Genomic DNA, 16608 nt, shown 5'->3' with positions numbered 1-16608 from the left:
TCTATACTTAGGCTAGTACCACACAGTCTTTATTGCTGTAGCTTTTCATGGAAGACACATCTTTGAGTGTTACAGAAATATGTTATAGAAATGAACAAGTCAGGAATGAAGCTGACTCTCTTATCCCAGTACTCAGGTGATGAAGATCAGGATGATCAAAGCCAACCTAGGGAAAAGTGTTAGTTTGACCTCATCCTAACAATAAGCAGGTGTTTGTTTATATCTGTTGCCCTAGCTACATGAGAGGAATATGTAAGGAGGACCACAGTTTGAGTCTGGCCCTCAGCAAAAATGTTGGACTGTCTATATCTGAAAAATAACTGCAAAAGCATAAAGAGCTAGAGCCACAACTCAAGTAATAGAGCACTTGCCTAGCACGTAGAAGGCCTTGATGTCAAATCTTACTACAGGAAGAAAGAAGGAAAGAAAAAAGAAGGAAGGAAAGAAGAAGGAAGGAAGGAAGGACGGGAGGGAGGGAGGGAGGGAGGAAGGGAAGAAGGAAGGAAGGAGGGAGGGACAGAGGGAGGGACAGAGTGACGGAAGGAATGAAGAAAAGGATGTGACTAGGAAAAGAGTTCTATAGCATGACCCTAGATTAAAAACTCAGAATCCTGTGAAGGCAGGGGCTTCGTCTTCTTAGGTCACTAATACATCTCTATATAGCTTGACAAGGTCTGACACAGAGCAAAGCTCTGAATTAATATCTATCTGTTCACTGACTGAATAGATGAGTGAATAAAAAATATAGCTTGAATCCACCTTCAAATTTCAACCACATATGAGTTTACTTAATTCGACCAGCATTCTGCTTTCTACTTCCATTGCGTCTGGAAAGCTAGTGTGGAAGAGTATGCCAAATGCTTTGCCAAAGTCCAAAAGACATCTGTGCCAAGATACTGTTTGCAACATGCATCACCATAGAGGCACCAAAACAATGATTTTGATCACTCCTGGCACAAGTGACTTAAAAAGGAAATTGTCTATTGCTTATTCCTATAAGATTATCTTACCTAGAAAATTAGTTTAAGAGCAACCACACTCATATCAGAAGAATCAGTGTCTGAAGAGCTAATACTAGGACTTGTCACCTTGCCCATTGTGAAAGCAATGGCAAAACACAAACAGGAGAAGACTCCACACACACCCTTATAAATGGTTGTGCCAAGGCTCTTTCTGCTTCTGAACAGGGCCTGGATGAGATGCAAAAATGACACTGTAGGTTAGGGATCTAATCTGAAGACAACTCAAGCAAATGAAGGTTTCAATCATTGGCCATCTACTGATTCGTTTCAATCATTGGCCATCTACTGATTCAAACAGAGTTTTGAGTTTAAAATCTAGTTTTTCTTAATTGTATATAGCAAACTACTTCAATTGCTTTTGTGAATACTCAGGGTAAGTAGGTCCCTGTATCTAATGAATTGGGCTGTATTTGTGGACTTATCTTTGGATACACACAATATACACACAAATCCTGATGCTGTCATTGAATCAAAAGAACTTGCCTTATAAAAATGTCTTTGCCTGAAATTCCAGGCAACTCCTCTAAGTCAGATACTCATCTGAGCCTCATATACAGGCACTATCTTCACGTGAATAAATATCGCTGGAGATTGCCTGAAAGATTATCTCATTTCATCTTTTCAATTGAGATAGATATTATTCTTCTCTGTACAAATGAGAACATCAAAGCCCAGGAAAGCTCAGAAAATTATCAATTCATAATCAGAAGGAGCCAGAAGTCAAACCTGGATTGATCTGATACCAAACTGTATGCCTTCAATCACGGTGTTATCCAGCCTCTTAAAAGGATGTAAGGCACCAAAAATGTGCACTGGGCAATCACCAACCAAGAAAAGTTACCTGGGTACCTAAACAATTTCTGAATATAATGGCATTGCTCTTTGTCTAGCTCCTAGCCCTAGTCCAATGTACATAATCTTGAGACTATCCTGCTATCTTTCTTGCAAGAAATGTTTTGTTGTTGAGAAACACTGACTTTCTTACCTAGGGCCACAAATTAACTCACAGCAGGAGCAAGATAAGTGCTAGGCATCCCAATATCTTCCATTTCTTTCTATATCTTTTGTTCTGACTGAGCTGTTCTCTGGGGTAGTCATTTGGCAACCATGTTGGAAGTCAGGAAGGAAAGTACAGATGACCAAACTATCAGCCTGGCATCAGTGAATCTCACTGTAACAAAGTGCAACTTGACAATTCCTCAGATAATGGACCACTTGATACCATCTCTCACTGTTTCTGAACATACCTACGAGCTGAGACGGTGCATATGTGAGACTATGCATATCTTTGCACCCCTTCAATTCTCCCTATTTAACCTAAGACAAGTGTTTGAACCCCAGAAAATGGCTGAAGATGTACTGAAATCCTGTTTCTATGGCATCTCCGAATCTACCCTCTGCAATTCACCATGTCTTGATGTGGCAGATAGGGGTGAGTGGACAAATCAAATGTGGAATTCATGGAGTTTTCAGCCTGAAGTATGAAACCCTTGTTTCATTCCTCTTGTTGTTGTTGTTGTTGTTTTGTGTGCGTGTGTGTGTGTGTGTGTGTGTGTGTGTGTGTGTGTGTGTGTGTGTGTGTGTGTGTGCTGGTCCTGGGGCTTGAAATCAAAACCTGGGCACTGTCTCTGAGCTTTTTCGCTCAAGACTAGCACTCTACCACTTGAGCCACCAATTCACTTAAAGGTTTTTGCTGGATAATTGAAGACAACAGTCTCACAGACTTTTCTGCCCAAGATGGCTTTGAACTGAAATCCTCAGATCTCAGCCTCCTTGAGTAGCTAGGATTACAAGTGTGAGCCTCCAGTGCTCGGCTCAACATTGCTTTTTGTAGTTAGTGGTGGTGGTGGTGGTGGCAGTGGTACCAGGGTGTGACTTTGGCTTCCTGCTCTTGCTTGATTTTCTTGCTCACAACTGGTTCTCGTCCCTTGAGATGTGTGTCCTGTTTGGCAATGTCCTGGTTAATTAGGGATGTTGTCACAGAGATGTTTCTGCCCAGGCTGGCTTCAAACAAAGATGCTGTATGTCTCAGTCTCCTGAGCAGCTAGGACTACAGAAATGGGCCATCAATACCCATCAAAATGTTCATACACACACACACACACACACACACACACACACACACACACACAACACACACACATTACACAAACATCTAATACGTGATCTGAAATCTCAACAAAATTTTAGCACACAGTATTGTTAACTATATATAATCATACAGTAGATCTCTTTTCCACCTTGCATGATGGAAACTCTATATTCATTTGGTAACTCTTCATTTACCCAACCCAACCTGAGCAGCCACCATCTTACTTCCTGCTTCTCTAAACCTGACTACGTTAGCTACTTCACATAAGTAGAATTGTGCAGAATATGCCTTTCTGCGACTGAATTGTTTCACCTGGAATAATGTCCTAAGATTTGTCTATGTCATGATTGTAAGGTCCATCCTGAACGTGGAGCAGACTCCTCCCTCATCTTGGCTAATCCCCGCCCAGTACCTATGCCACCTGGGTAATTGGCACACCTGGAGGCAGTCACCTCCCCGCCCAGGTCACATCCTACACTGCCCCAGTCACACCTCCCAAAGGACCAAGAGAGGGTCCCAGGCCCTGAATTCACATGGGCACCCTGTGTGGCCACACCTTCCTCACCGGGCCTCACCCTCTCCCTGCCCCTTCCCTTCTTAAATCCAGGGGAACCTCAGCTCCCCACTTCAGCCATGTGCCGCTTTCTCCACCTTACACAGTGGGGCAGCAGTTCAATAGTACAACGAACTTCTCTTCTTGCCTGAAGAGCTCATGGTGTTCTCTTCATGGGCTCTCTACATAAACCTACCGATGCATACAGAACAGGTTTAGCCTTCCACCAACTGGTAGATGCTTCATTGATTCTTAATCTTGGCTATTACAAATAATAACGCAGACATGTGTGCATTACAAATCATAACGCAGAAGTGGCTCAAGCGGTAGAGAGCCAGCAATGAGTGAAGAAGCTGACTAAGTACCCGGCCATGGGTTCAAGCCCCAGAACAATCAGACATACAAAAAATACATACAGGAAGCATGCCTCTCTCTTTGTGATACTGATTTCAATTTTTATGGAGTAAGTACCCAGAAATGAGATTGGTAGGTCATATTACAGTTCAACTTAAAAAAAAAAGTGTAAGGAACTTCCATGCAGTTTTTCACAACAGCAACACCATTAGCATTTCCAACACAAGGGTCTCCGTCTCTCCACCTCCTTGCCAACACTTATTTGCGGCTTTGAGTTTTCCTGATGATTAATAATGTTGTGCAGGCTTTTATGTATCTAATGTTTATTTTTATGTCTTCTTGGAAGTAATGTCCATTCAAGTCCATTATTCATGTCTTAATTGGGTTGAGATATTTTGCTAAGTATGCAGTGTGTGTGTGTGTGTGTGTGTGTGTGTGTGTGTGTGTGTGTGTGTGTGTGTGTAAGTAGTGTTGAAACAGTCACACTCAAACAGTGTCTCACTACCAGGCCAAGGCTAGTTTAAACTTACATGTAGCCAAGCTGAGCCTGGAACTTGCGATCTTCCTGCCTCAATTTCCTAAGTGCTGAGCTTATAGAGATGTACCACCACACCTGACTCCCCTTATTTTTATATTAACTTGTTATCACATAAGTGGGTCTCCCATTTTATAGCCTTGCACACTGTCTATTTTTCTTTGCTATACATGAAGATTTTTAGTTTGAAAGTAGTCTTATGCCTACTTTTACATTTAGTAGCTATGCTTTTGGTGTCATATCTAAGAAATCATTGTCAGGACCAGTGCTATGAAATTTTGCCCCTATTTTCTTCTTGGAATTGTATAGTTTCAGGTTTTACACTTACAGTCTTTATCTTATTTTGAATTCATTTTTGTATGTAAAAGAAAGCTAGTTTTTATCCTTTTCCAAGTGGATATCCAATTCGATGAAGAGATTATCCTTTTCCCCACAAGTCACCGTGGTTAAGATAATTTCACCGTGTGTCTTTATTTCAGCACCCTGTGTTCTGTTCCATTAATCTATCTTTATTTCAGTACCAGACTATTATTTAACTAATATATTTTATTAGCTTTAAGTACTTATACAAAGAAGTTAGCATTCAACAAATTAATTAATGAATACAATGGATCCTGATTGATGTCACCCCTTTCAACATTTTCTTCCATCCCTCCTGATACAACCCCACCCCTCAATTTTCTTAATTCTGTAAGATATGCAGCAATATTCATTCATCTACCCCATTCCCTTGGCCACCTTCCCCACCAATTTCAAGTGCCAGTTTCTGGGTATTGTCTTACACTGTGAGTTTTTCTAAGGAATTGGAATTCTCCCTTGTAAATCCTGTATTTGGGTTAACACATTCGTGTACCTTTACATACAACCTCATTGTGTTTACCTATACATTTATAAATTAGTTCTAGCTTCTACATGTGAGAGAAATCATGTGTCTTTTGTCTGTCTTGGCCTGACTTACTTAAATTAGCATAATATTTTCTATTTCAAATGACTTTGCAAATGAAATAATATCATTCTTTCTAATGGATGAGTAAAATTCCATTGTGTACTTATATACTATATTTTCTTATTCCATTGGTCCATTTATAAGAGTACCACACAATTTTGGCTACAGTAGCTTTGCAATGTTTTGAAGTCACAATGTAAAGACATCCTGTGTTTTCCGGTTGAAATATTTAGTATTGTTTAAATGTCTATAGTTTCCAAAATGAGGTATAGAGTCAATGCAATCCCTTTAAAAACCCAATAGCAATTTTTGGTAGAATACAGGTTGGGGAGAAATCCATCCCTTGTGGTACCACAAAGGATCCTAAATATCCAAAACAATCTTGAAGAGGAACAAAAAAGCTCAATGTGTGCTTTTATTTCTTGTTGCTTCTTGAAGATCAATCCTTTAACAAGACCACAGAAAGAGGTTTTGAATTTCTGTGACACTCTCTTAGGAAATTAGCTTTTGAAAGGCAATTTAGAGGTTATTCAGATGCACGAATCTCAGACAACCAAAGCCTACTTGCACACTTCAAGGCCTTGATAGCTAACTTTTAAAATGAAACTGCTGAGGTTGGAATGTCGGTGTCCCTAAGAAACCTAATAGGCACTGGGATGGTGGTAAGATTTAAGTGTAGTTGTGGAGTTGGGAGGGCAGGGATGGTAGGGGAAAAACAAAGGAGGAGGCAACAATGCTTGATAAGAAATGTACTCATTACTTTGCTCATGTAATTGTAACCCCTCTATATGGTATTTTCACAATAAAAAACCTTATTTAAAAAAAGATTTAAGAGTCTTTGGTCATAAAGGTAGAATGACACACAGGATATATTACAGCCCTTGTAAGAAGACCCCGAGAGCTACCCTTCCCTTCCCACCATGTGAAGACACACCACAGAGTCATCTATGAGTGCAGCAAGAAGACAAGAACTAAAACCCAGGGAGAAAGCATGGTCCATGAACCAGGAAATAGGCCCTCCTTTAAACTTCAGACACCTTGATCTTGGTCTTTCCAGTCTCCAAAACTGTAAGAACTAACATTCTGTTACTTATAAGCTACCCAATGTATAATATTGTGGTGTAGCATCCCGATGGGCAAAGAGGGAAATCCAGTTTACAGTAACACATACAAAAATCTTCTCTTTTCCTCTTTTCTTCCCCAGCCTTGATAAAATTCCCATGATTCCTCTCATTGCCACCTCTGCTAAGAAGATGCTGTGATGTCTTCAGAAGGTATCATTATTTTTTCCCCAATTGCCAAAGGCCTTCACCTTATTTTCTATGTAGATTTCTTGGCAATGACTCAACTGACAATTCCAGATCCCATGAATGCTGCAGCATTAAAACTTGAATTCACTCCTAAGGTCATCATCTGTCAGCTGCAGATCTCTACAAAATCATTCACTGAACCCAGACATCAATCTCCTCATCTGAAAGTGGCTAGAGTAACAATACTGTGATGCTGTCATACAAAAGAAGGGTTGCTTTGGTCTTTGTCCCTGGTTCCCAGCATAAAGATAAAAGTAAGATTAATGAGAGGAACCTTTTTGTATTTGTTTGTTATTCATAAGCCTCCTTCAGCCCTAGGTGGATTTATGCTAATTAAGTGACTCTCAAAAGAATTCTAGATAGCTTCAGGATGAGACTAGTTGCCAGATAAACTAAGTAAGTGATTGTAGGGTTGGATGTTTCAGACCCAATCCTAACCTTCAAGAAGGGAAGTACTGGAAATTGTGTTGTTCATCAGTGGTCTGTGATTTAATCATATCTACATAAAGGAGCCTCCATACAACCCTATAGGACAGAGTTAAGAGAACTCTTGGGTTGGCAAATATTTTGAAGTACTGGAGCTCTCAGATCTTTTCCTATGCCTTGTTCTACGCATCTTGGCCACTTACATGGGCAAGGTAATAGGCAATAGAAGGGGGAAAACAGTAAGATCTTTGTATGTGTGTTGCTGTATCCTTTACAAAAATTAATATAAATAAGTAAGCCAAATGTCTTTCTGAGTTCTGTGGAGCATTCTAGATATGATCATATCTGAGCAGGGGATTGTGGAAAATCCTCTCAACCCCAACTGTAAAGCTACAGGTGATCTGGCTTTGGATTGACATTTGAGGTATCTCATGAACTCTTCTGAGGTGTAGAGTTAACTCCTAGAGGTGTCAGAATTTAATTCTTTGACATTTAGTTAGAGTCTAAAGAGTTGAAAAATTGGGTTTGGGTATGGAAAAATCTCCCCATGATTGATGCTTGAAGTCCTATGAGTAAAAGATCATCATAGCAAAAAGTTACTGTGTGATAGATTTGTCATAATGTCTAAATGAAACAAGTGCCTGACACTAAGTGAAGTCCATGTGTTAGTTCTTCTTATTTATTTCTCTATCTCTGGAAAAGTCCCTCTGCTCTACCACCTAGCCTCTGGCCATACAGAGCTGGTACAACTACTTAGGATTCAGTTAACAATGAGGTACTCTATGTAGGTGAGGCAAACCTTGGCTAGGAAGAAGGAAGCAAGAAGGAACACCAGGATATAGAGGAAGAAATGAAAGGCAAAAAAATCAAAGTCAGAGAATGATTTAAGATGAAATCATTGCTTATGATCTCCTAGGATAAATTGATTGACTGAAGATCAATGCCCCAGGAGAAGAATGCCCCTGAGTAGATCATGATGGAAATCAGCGTGTGGATGCTCTTCCTGTGACCTGTTGCTAACTGGCTGTCTACTCACCCCAAATCTCTTAAGTGACCTAGTATGATTTAGGTTCCAAGAGGCCATGAAGGAACCCAGGTCACCTTCTATTAATGTTGAATGAGCTTGTAAGTGCACTTCGGGCAACAAATCAAAACCACTACTAGCAGCTACTCCAACTCAGGAGTCTTCTGTCTCTTAAAGGACCAGCTGCCCTTTCATGGAAGACCATTTTTTCTATGAATAATACATACACTACTAGGGAAGAATATATATCCCCATTAAGCACCATCAATTCTCAACACGTTGGATATAATCTCTTCTACTGCTATAATTAAAAATTAAACAAGAAGTATTATGTTGAAGAAACTCCAGAGCTGATTTTTATGTACTCTCTCTTTTTTCCTCCAAAAACATCATTCTTACTACTTCTTTTTTTAAAAAAACACTAATTATATTCCAGGGAAAACAGGCAGGCAAAAAGAATACATCAACAAATAATTTTTGTCTTAGCTTATATTTTATTCTAATTACAGGCTGTTAAAAATGAAGTCTGAAACTTTCCACAATAAACATATACTATTTAAGTTTTTGTTGTTGCTGTTTTACAAAGGAAATCACATAAAAATATCATTTCATATAGGTGGTGTTTTCTAACACAAGAAACAGCCATAGGTATTCACTGATGCTGAGAGTTTCTGTTAAGCTATTTCTTATCCTAAGTGCTAGAAATACAGCAGGACTTTAATGGATTTTTCTGAATGAATAAACATTAATATTAACAATAAAAACTAAGAAGGTATTTGAGGTGTGGAAAATTCAATATTTTGCTAATATTATTTGCATAGTAGATTTTCTCCTCTTGTATTCCACTTCCCTCTTTGCTAAATAAAGAAAGATCAATCTCAAGGAAAGCCCCTTGGGGAAGTATGAGAACTTTTATTGTTTGTCTTAATTACTTAGGAGAAGCATTCTCACTTGTCTATTGAAGAAGGTATGCGGAAAAGGTCATTGACAGGACAGACATACGGGTATCTATCCCCATAAACTAAAAAGATAAGATAATCACATATTGAGGTATAATGAAAATTTTGATCATATTCATTTAGTTAAGATATCCAAACAGCTGAAAATTCAAAACAAGCTTTGTAAATCATGTTAGTTTCTTAGATGTCACAGAATCTAACCACTGCTTTTGAAAACTTGTAGCTATTGAGGTGAACTAAGGGATTGTTCCAAGGATACAGAATTAGCAATTGGCAGGCAAAACTTGTTCCTAGGCACCTGATTCTAATTCTAACACATGTTCCACTACACTGCACCCCTTAGTGCTTTATGGGCAGATAATAAAAATTAGTTAAGGCAGATGATGATGATAATGAAATTTCATTGTACTGGAAACAGAGAAATGAGGTCAGTTAGTTGGCATTTGGTGATGCTTTGTTAAGGTAGAATTCTATTCTTTTCCATTTCTCTCTATATTTAAAGAAATCTATATACTTACAAAAAATAAAAGGAAAGCAAAGCCTTGGGCAACTAAATATCATTCATTAAAACATTTAAGACAAGTGACAGCTCCTGGTTATACATTTCCAGAACAGAACAAGCAGGATAAAGATAGCTTACAAAGTGCATACACATAGAATTCTTCCTCTGACACCTTGATCCCCTGCTGGCCAATTTTAAAAATGGGTCTTTACTGTACCATAAAAATGAATGTGCTGAGGCTCTGACATCCAGAGAAGAAGGCTGATACCTCCATAGGAAAAAAAATGCCTTGCTTTTTAAGAGTCAAGGAAGGGAGAAAAATCATTACCATTGGGAAATGGTTAGTAACTGTAATGATGGAACCTGGATTTTGAAACTTCATTTGTGATTGGCACACAAATGGCCCCTTGGGGAAGATGATTCCATTTTCTAAGTTTAAGTTGATAAGCCTGGTAAGGGGTGATTTCATGAAGTTACAATTGAAACAACCTTTTCCTTTAAAAATATGAAAACTTAGATGTGGAGAACTAGTTATCAATAGCTATGACAGATAAACCCTTGCACTCATGGAAGCCAGAAATTCCACTACACACACACACACACACACACACACACACACACACACACACGCACACACACACATATGCACATATGTGTGTATAGCATTTTATACAGATCAAAAGATATACAAAAGATAGTTTCATTGTAGTCCTATTCAAAAGAGCCTCAAACTGGAAAACTATCCAAGTATCTTGTGATCGTATCATATGATGGAATACTATTTTGCAGAGATAATGAACAACATTTGCTTATTCTCAAAAACAAACAAATTTTCATTAAAGTCATAAAGTAAAAGAAGTGAAACCCATTGGGGGATTGGAGGGAAGGAAAGTAGAAGAAGAATAAGGAAAGGGATAACAAGTTTGGCAAGAAACGTACTTATTATCTTACTTATACAACTGTAACCCCTCTGTACATCACCTTGACAAGAAACAAAAAACAAGTGACATCCACATGGAGTGTTCACTGTCTGACTCCGTAAGTGAAAATTATAAAAACAATCTAATTTACCTACGGTGTTAAAGTCATGTTAGTTGCACTCCTCCAGGATGGTGCCTGGAAGGGACCCAAAGATGATTTGGGAAAGGACTGGTGTTGTGTTTCTTGATTGGAGTTCTGGTTAGGCATGCTACCATTTATAGTAAAATCCACTGACCTTTAGGCTTAGGATGTGTGAGTTTTTATAAATGCATGCAGATGCTGTTTCAAAAAAAAATTGCAGCCTTAAAATTTGTCCTGCAAAAACATGACAGAAAATGATTTTAGTGGGGGAAAAAATGATGCCCACTCAATGAGGTGAATGATTCCACCCACAGACAATCTTTTCTTCTTTCCCTATCTTCCCTCATCATTGATTATGAAACTGTTGGGCAGCCTACAAATTTGTGAGAACACAAATGTATAAATGTCACATTGTTATGCAGGAACCAAGGCATTCACTTCTTTGTGCCCCAAGGCAAGATTGGGTCTCAGTTTTTATATACTAAAAATGGACCTATTAGGATAATGAGTGAACTCATGTCTGTCATCTTCAAATTGATTGCTGGCAGTGTGCAGTATCTGAAATGGGTCCTACTAATTATAAGAAGCAGTCGGATACATTCGGGAACATACATCATTTGGGGACATGGGCTAATTGGGGATTTGTCCTTCGTGTTCCATCTGTAAGGTTTCTCTTCCAGGTGCAATCAATAGAGGAAAGATGGAGAATAAATTTTGAAAATATTTTGTTCTGAGTTAGTGTAGACTTAACCTTTATATAATCTTCACAACAGCCTTCCAAAGTTAAGTGCTACTGGTCTTATTCTACAGAGCAGGATACATACTCTGAGAAAGGATAAAAATTATGTGACTTATTCTGCTAGGAATTAAGGAGGGAAAGATTGAAACTCCTTACAATCTGAGTCATTGGGCTCTTCCAGTGCTACCACATGCATTACTGCTAAGGTTATTTCAGAATGGGTTTTTTTTTTCAATTTTAGTTCTATCCCAAAACAACTGAGGGTTCCCAGTGCGATAAAAAAAAATCTACCACCTTCCTGCCTAAAAAAATTAGCTGGGATGGCAAAAGTATAAAGTTAAGATTGCTGTCAGGTGATTTTCTATCCAGCCCAGCAACTCTTTCATACATTATGGCGTCCAATGGATGGTCTATGAGGAGCCTTGCAAAAAGCCACCCATTAAAGGTTTGCCCACTTTCCATGGGTCAACTCAAGGAAGAACCATTTTCTTCACTATAGAAATGGCCAATGTCCAAAGAGGGACAAAAATGTCTAGTGTCATTCCAAAAGACTTCCAGGAAACAACAAAGCCGATATGATGCTTTGAGTGTGATCAGAACTCAAACTTGGAGCAGTGTCATCCAGAATGCTTTTCATCCACTACAATAGCTATCATTATGCCTTAGAATGAGCATTTTACTCGCCATACGTGTATTCCTGTGTTTCCAAAAGATATTACCTTCCTGCCCTCAAATTGTGAAAGAAGATCCAGCTAGTGCCTTCAAAAACGGTTGATGGTGAGTACATCCTAGAAGTGCAAAGCCTAATGTGCCCATCAGACCTTAGTAAAGATTAATGGTGACTGGAGACCAGTGACCAATGGAGAAGGATTGACAATAGCGTCCTGTCTGATAATAGATGTAAAGGCAAACACATTATATCAGGTTATATTTGAGGGCTGAATAGATCTATATTCTAGAAAAAAATATTAAAAAAAAAAAAAGAGTGAAACTCTCCGGGTTAAAGAAGATCTGTAGTCAGCCCTGCACTGGATGGATATTTGTCCTCTGGACAGCTTAGTCTGATAGGGACAGGACACTGGGAAAATTGACTGAGACTGCCCTGGAGGTGGAGGGAGAAGAATGGTAAGAGGAGCGCTTACACAAACTTTGTGACCCAAAACTGGATTTAACATGAGTACCAAGAAGAGGCTTTATCCTGATCTAGAGAGGTCAATCACTGACTGACTCTCCACTTTAACGCTTCAATTTAGGGTCAAGCAAGAATAAATAATAACAACTAAAATGACCCCCACTTAGGTCATTTCACATGTTTATAGCACAGTCCTCAATCGAGCCTCTAAAAAGTAGATATTATCATTTCTTTTAATGAGGGTCAAAGTGACAAAGTAACTTGTATAAGACAGCATGACACAAAGCCATCACTAAAATATAGGTCTGGCTAGCACAAAAGCCCTTGCTCATTATACTGGTTCCTCTTGTCTCTGACAATACATACCAGATTTGAGCAGTTCCCTCTGCCAATTAAGAAATCCATGGTGCCGCTTTGGAATTAGAGGCTCAACGTTCAAGTACAGTGACTCACTCAATGTGTGTTCATAGGAGGATCTACTATGTACAACGTTGTGTTAGACAGGGATGATAAAGAAAAACAAGGACCTCTCCCTGGCTGTCCAATATTCACTGACACCTATACACACATAGCATGGAAGCCATACTAGGCAATTGCTCCACAGCACAGACTCAGCCATAGCTGGAGAAATATGGAAGCAGGCACAGAGGTTTGGATCTCTTGAAAGCCTTTCTCAGCACACAGGAAGCACTCTGTAAACAGAACATATTCTTTAGTCTGAATTTTGCTAATTCGTTATTGATCTCTTGGGGATTATGGCTAAAAATCCCGCTACATATCCTTTTACTTTAATTACAGCTCCGTGAAAGGTTTGAATTGTTAAAAATCAAATTAGTAGCTAAATTAATGCAGAAAAAAGTTAAAGCCTTTCATAATTTATTCATAATGCTATTAAGACAAAAGCCATGTTTAATTGCACCACACACATGTTTATGTCATGTTGCAGAAGTCAATGAAAGAGGAGCTTTAGTGATAGATGGGAGCTATTAATATTCTCCACATATGTTCAGCAGTGTCTCAGCATCAATACATGATTTCAACAATCCAAAATATGACTTTCCCAGTTTAACTATTTCCTCCTCAAAGACTGCCACACTCTTTCATGCCCACTCACCGCAATGGCATTTTGTGGGGAGGGAAAGTCACAGAATGGTTATCCACAAAGAGATTCTTGTCTCAGCATTGGCACTAACTGCAAGTGACCTTGAAGTCTAGACCCTACCTTCTTCTTCTATAAGATGAGATTTAGATGAGCTACCGCTCACATCTTCCCCAGCTGTACAACTGTGAATCATCTTCCTCGGGGCATTATCTTTATCCTTTCGTGATCACCTCAACCTTTTGTCAAGTATTATTTTGAAATGAGTTTCTCTTTCCACAAATGGCATTCCTCTGCAACTACTTAGAAGGGCTCCCAGAGTGAATAGACAAAACAGAGACACACCAGCTAGGGAGTCAAGCCCTGGTTCTTGCTGATTTGCTATTTGCCCTTGAACAGTGAGACACTTAGGAATGCTAGGCCCATCATTTCCTCACTGATAGGGGATTATGTGACAACACTCAGCTACCACAAAAGAGTGAGAGAGGATTAAATAATATGCTTGTACGGGATTTAGCCAGTATACTTGATGTAACACTGGATACTCAGTAATAATTACCTTTTGAGTCTTACAGAACTCACCTGAAATACCTTCCAGATTCAAGGGCAAATGCTTCCTTAAGAGAGTTTAATTCGCTTTCAATCCCCAAGGAGAATTGTTCCAAAAACAGAGTCTTGATATACGACTGAAAGCAAGAATTCCCTTCTCTTGAACAGTGTCTTCTTTTTCCCCTTACAGTGACAAAAGAATCAGAGACTCACAGTGGTTTCTCCAATATGCCTTTCAAGGCAGATGTTTATTATGAGAAGAACATAAAGGGAAAATATCCTCTGTGGTTTCACAGTACTCATCCATGCAACACATACCCAGAAAAAGTAACTTGGTCAGCCCACTGTTAACTATATTTTCACCGAGCTAAAAGAAACAACACAACTTTATGGAAAAGCTAATATTAATGCAGGGAGTGTAACCTGCAAGAATAATAATTGTGAGCAGAGATTGAAAAAAATGCCTCTGCCATATTAAGGCATCGTTCTTAGTCATTTTCACTCAATTATCAACTCCTTTATGCATCAAAACAAGATTATCAGGTGGCTCATATCCATTTTTTCATAGAGAGAACATGCAGCACGGAGAGGGAAAAAGCTTCCCCAGTGACATTTACAAAATCGGTGAGCACTAGATGTGAGCCAGATGATCTCATACACAGTCAGTCCTCCTCACAGAAGGTGTGCTGAGCTGAAAGAACATGTGTAGAGACCTGGCCATCTTGTACACACCCATTAAAGAGGAGTTTTATAATAAAACGGCTATTTTCTTACATGGGTGGCACGTTCCAGTTGATTATGACACCAAATGCATCCATTATATTCCCTTTCCTTAACTTCCAATAAATATTCTTAACTTCACTGGCCTCATCTGTCTCAGACTATATCCCATAACACCTATCATCATCCCAAAGCTAACCTCCCTTCTATCCTGAGTTGTAACTTCCCCAGGATCAGGCTCTAAAGGTTCTGTTGCAGCTTCCTGATGAAAAATGGCAAGGAAAATGTCGTTCCTCCCTCCTCTATACTTTTCCCATTACTTGTGAAAAGTAGTCTCTTATTTTGACAAATGTTGTTCCTGAGTTTTGCAAAAATCTTACTGAATGATAAGTATAAGGATATACTGAGATACCTCAAATTTTAGCCTGTTATAGGGAAGCCTACCCTAAGATTATAGACTCCTCACTTCCTGCAACTCATGGATCCAAATGCCAAAACATCAGCAGCCTATTTAGCTCAGGTGAGCATCAAGCTAAAGAGTGTTCAAAGAAATGACAGAACCATGAGGCAGGTACCAGGACTTAGAGGAGACTGTTCCCAGAAGATAATCATGGTGATTTGCTGTCATCATTCTTCCACAAGTTTAGAGAGAAGAGTATCAAGAAATCGCATACAGGAGGCAGAAATTTTGAGGCTTGCAGAAGTATGTGGTAAGTGTGAATCCAGGGACTTAGTGGTCAAGCCAATAATTAAATAGCAAATGACAGGCCATTAGCATAAATGTGGACCCTCCCACTACCTCATCTATCTAATTTAGGGCAGCTGGAAGTTTAACTAACAACCATTTCCAAATGGTTCAGAACCTTGTTCTTCATATTCAGTCCATGGACCAATGAGTGTCTGAGATCACTTGGGAGTGTTAAAAGTTAAGTATCCCAGACGTACAGAACCTCAGTCACCTGCATTAGGAACTAGTGATTCCTGAGTATATTATGCATTAAAAGATAATGATAGACAGTCCACTATTTGAGGTAAGGCTGGCACACCTGACCTAGTGATAAAATACTGTCTTCAAAAAATGCTAAGGAATAAACAAGTTCATTTGGTAATATGAAAACAAATTAAGGCACACAGAAACATTTTTTTTAATTTGCCCAGCATAAACATGGTGACACAAAAGTGGAGATGTCCAGAGACCCATGTGGAAACTTAGAAAGAACATTCTGCTTACTATTCCATAGCCAATATCCACTTCTTGCTCCTAGCCCAGGGAGGCTAGCTGGGATGGCTTTCTTTATAGGGAGTGGGAGTGGGGGGAGGGAGACACATTGCCTCTGATTGTGTTCCAAGAGCAAATGGATCAAAGAGTGAAATTCCTATTGGCTTGCTTCAAACTAGTCATGTCCCTAGGTGAAGGTCACAACTCTATCTAAACATTTTTCCCCCTCTCTAGATTCTAGTACCTTCCCTTAGAGAGAAGAGGCTAGCTATAGCACCTTTGGTCATTAGGTCCTGAGGACTGTCATATTCCCTCTTTGACTTTTTAGTAATCCCTCAATACACTCTTTCTATGATGCTCAATAG

The 16608-nt window shown here is 39.2% G+C and overlaps 1 protein-coding gene across 2 annotated transcripts in view; it reads right to left on the bottom strand.

Moving 5' to 3' along the window:
- The window catches only part of Astn1 (astrotactin 1), a 297563-nt gene that overhangs the window by 223460 nt on the left and 57495 nt on the right, over positions 1-16608 (bottom strand). The gene's annotated exons all lie outside the window — the stretch shown is intronic.

Source organism: Dipodomys spectabilis, unplaced genomic scaffold (genome assembly GCF_019054845.1).
Source record: "Dipodomys spectabilis isolate Male_0828 unplaced genomic scaffold, ASM1905484v1 ptg000019l, whole genome shotgun sequence".
NCBI lineage: Eukaryota > Metazoa > Chordata > Mammalia > Rodentia > Heteromyidae > Dipodomys > Dipodomys spectabilis.
This window is presented reverse-complemented; position numbering and strand designations above follow the sequence as displayed.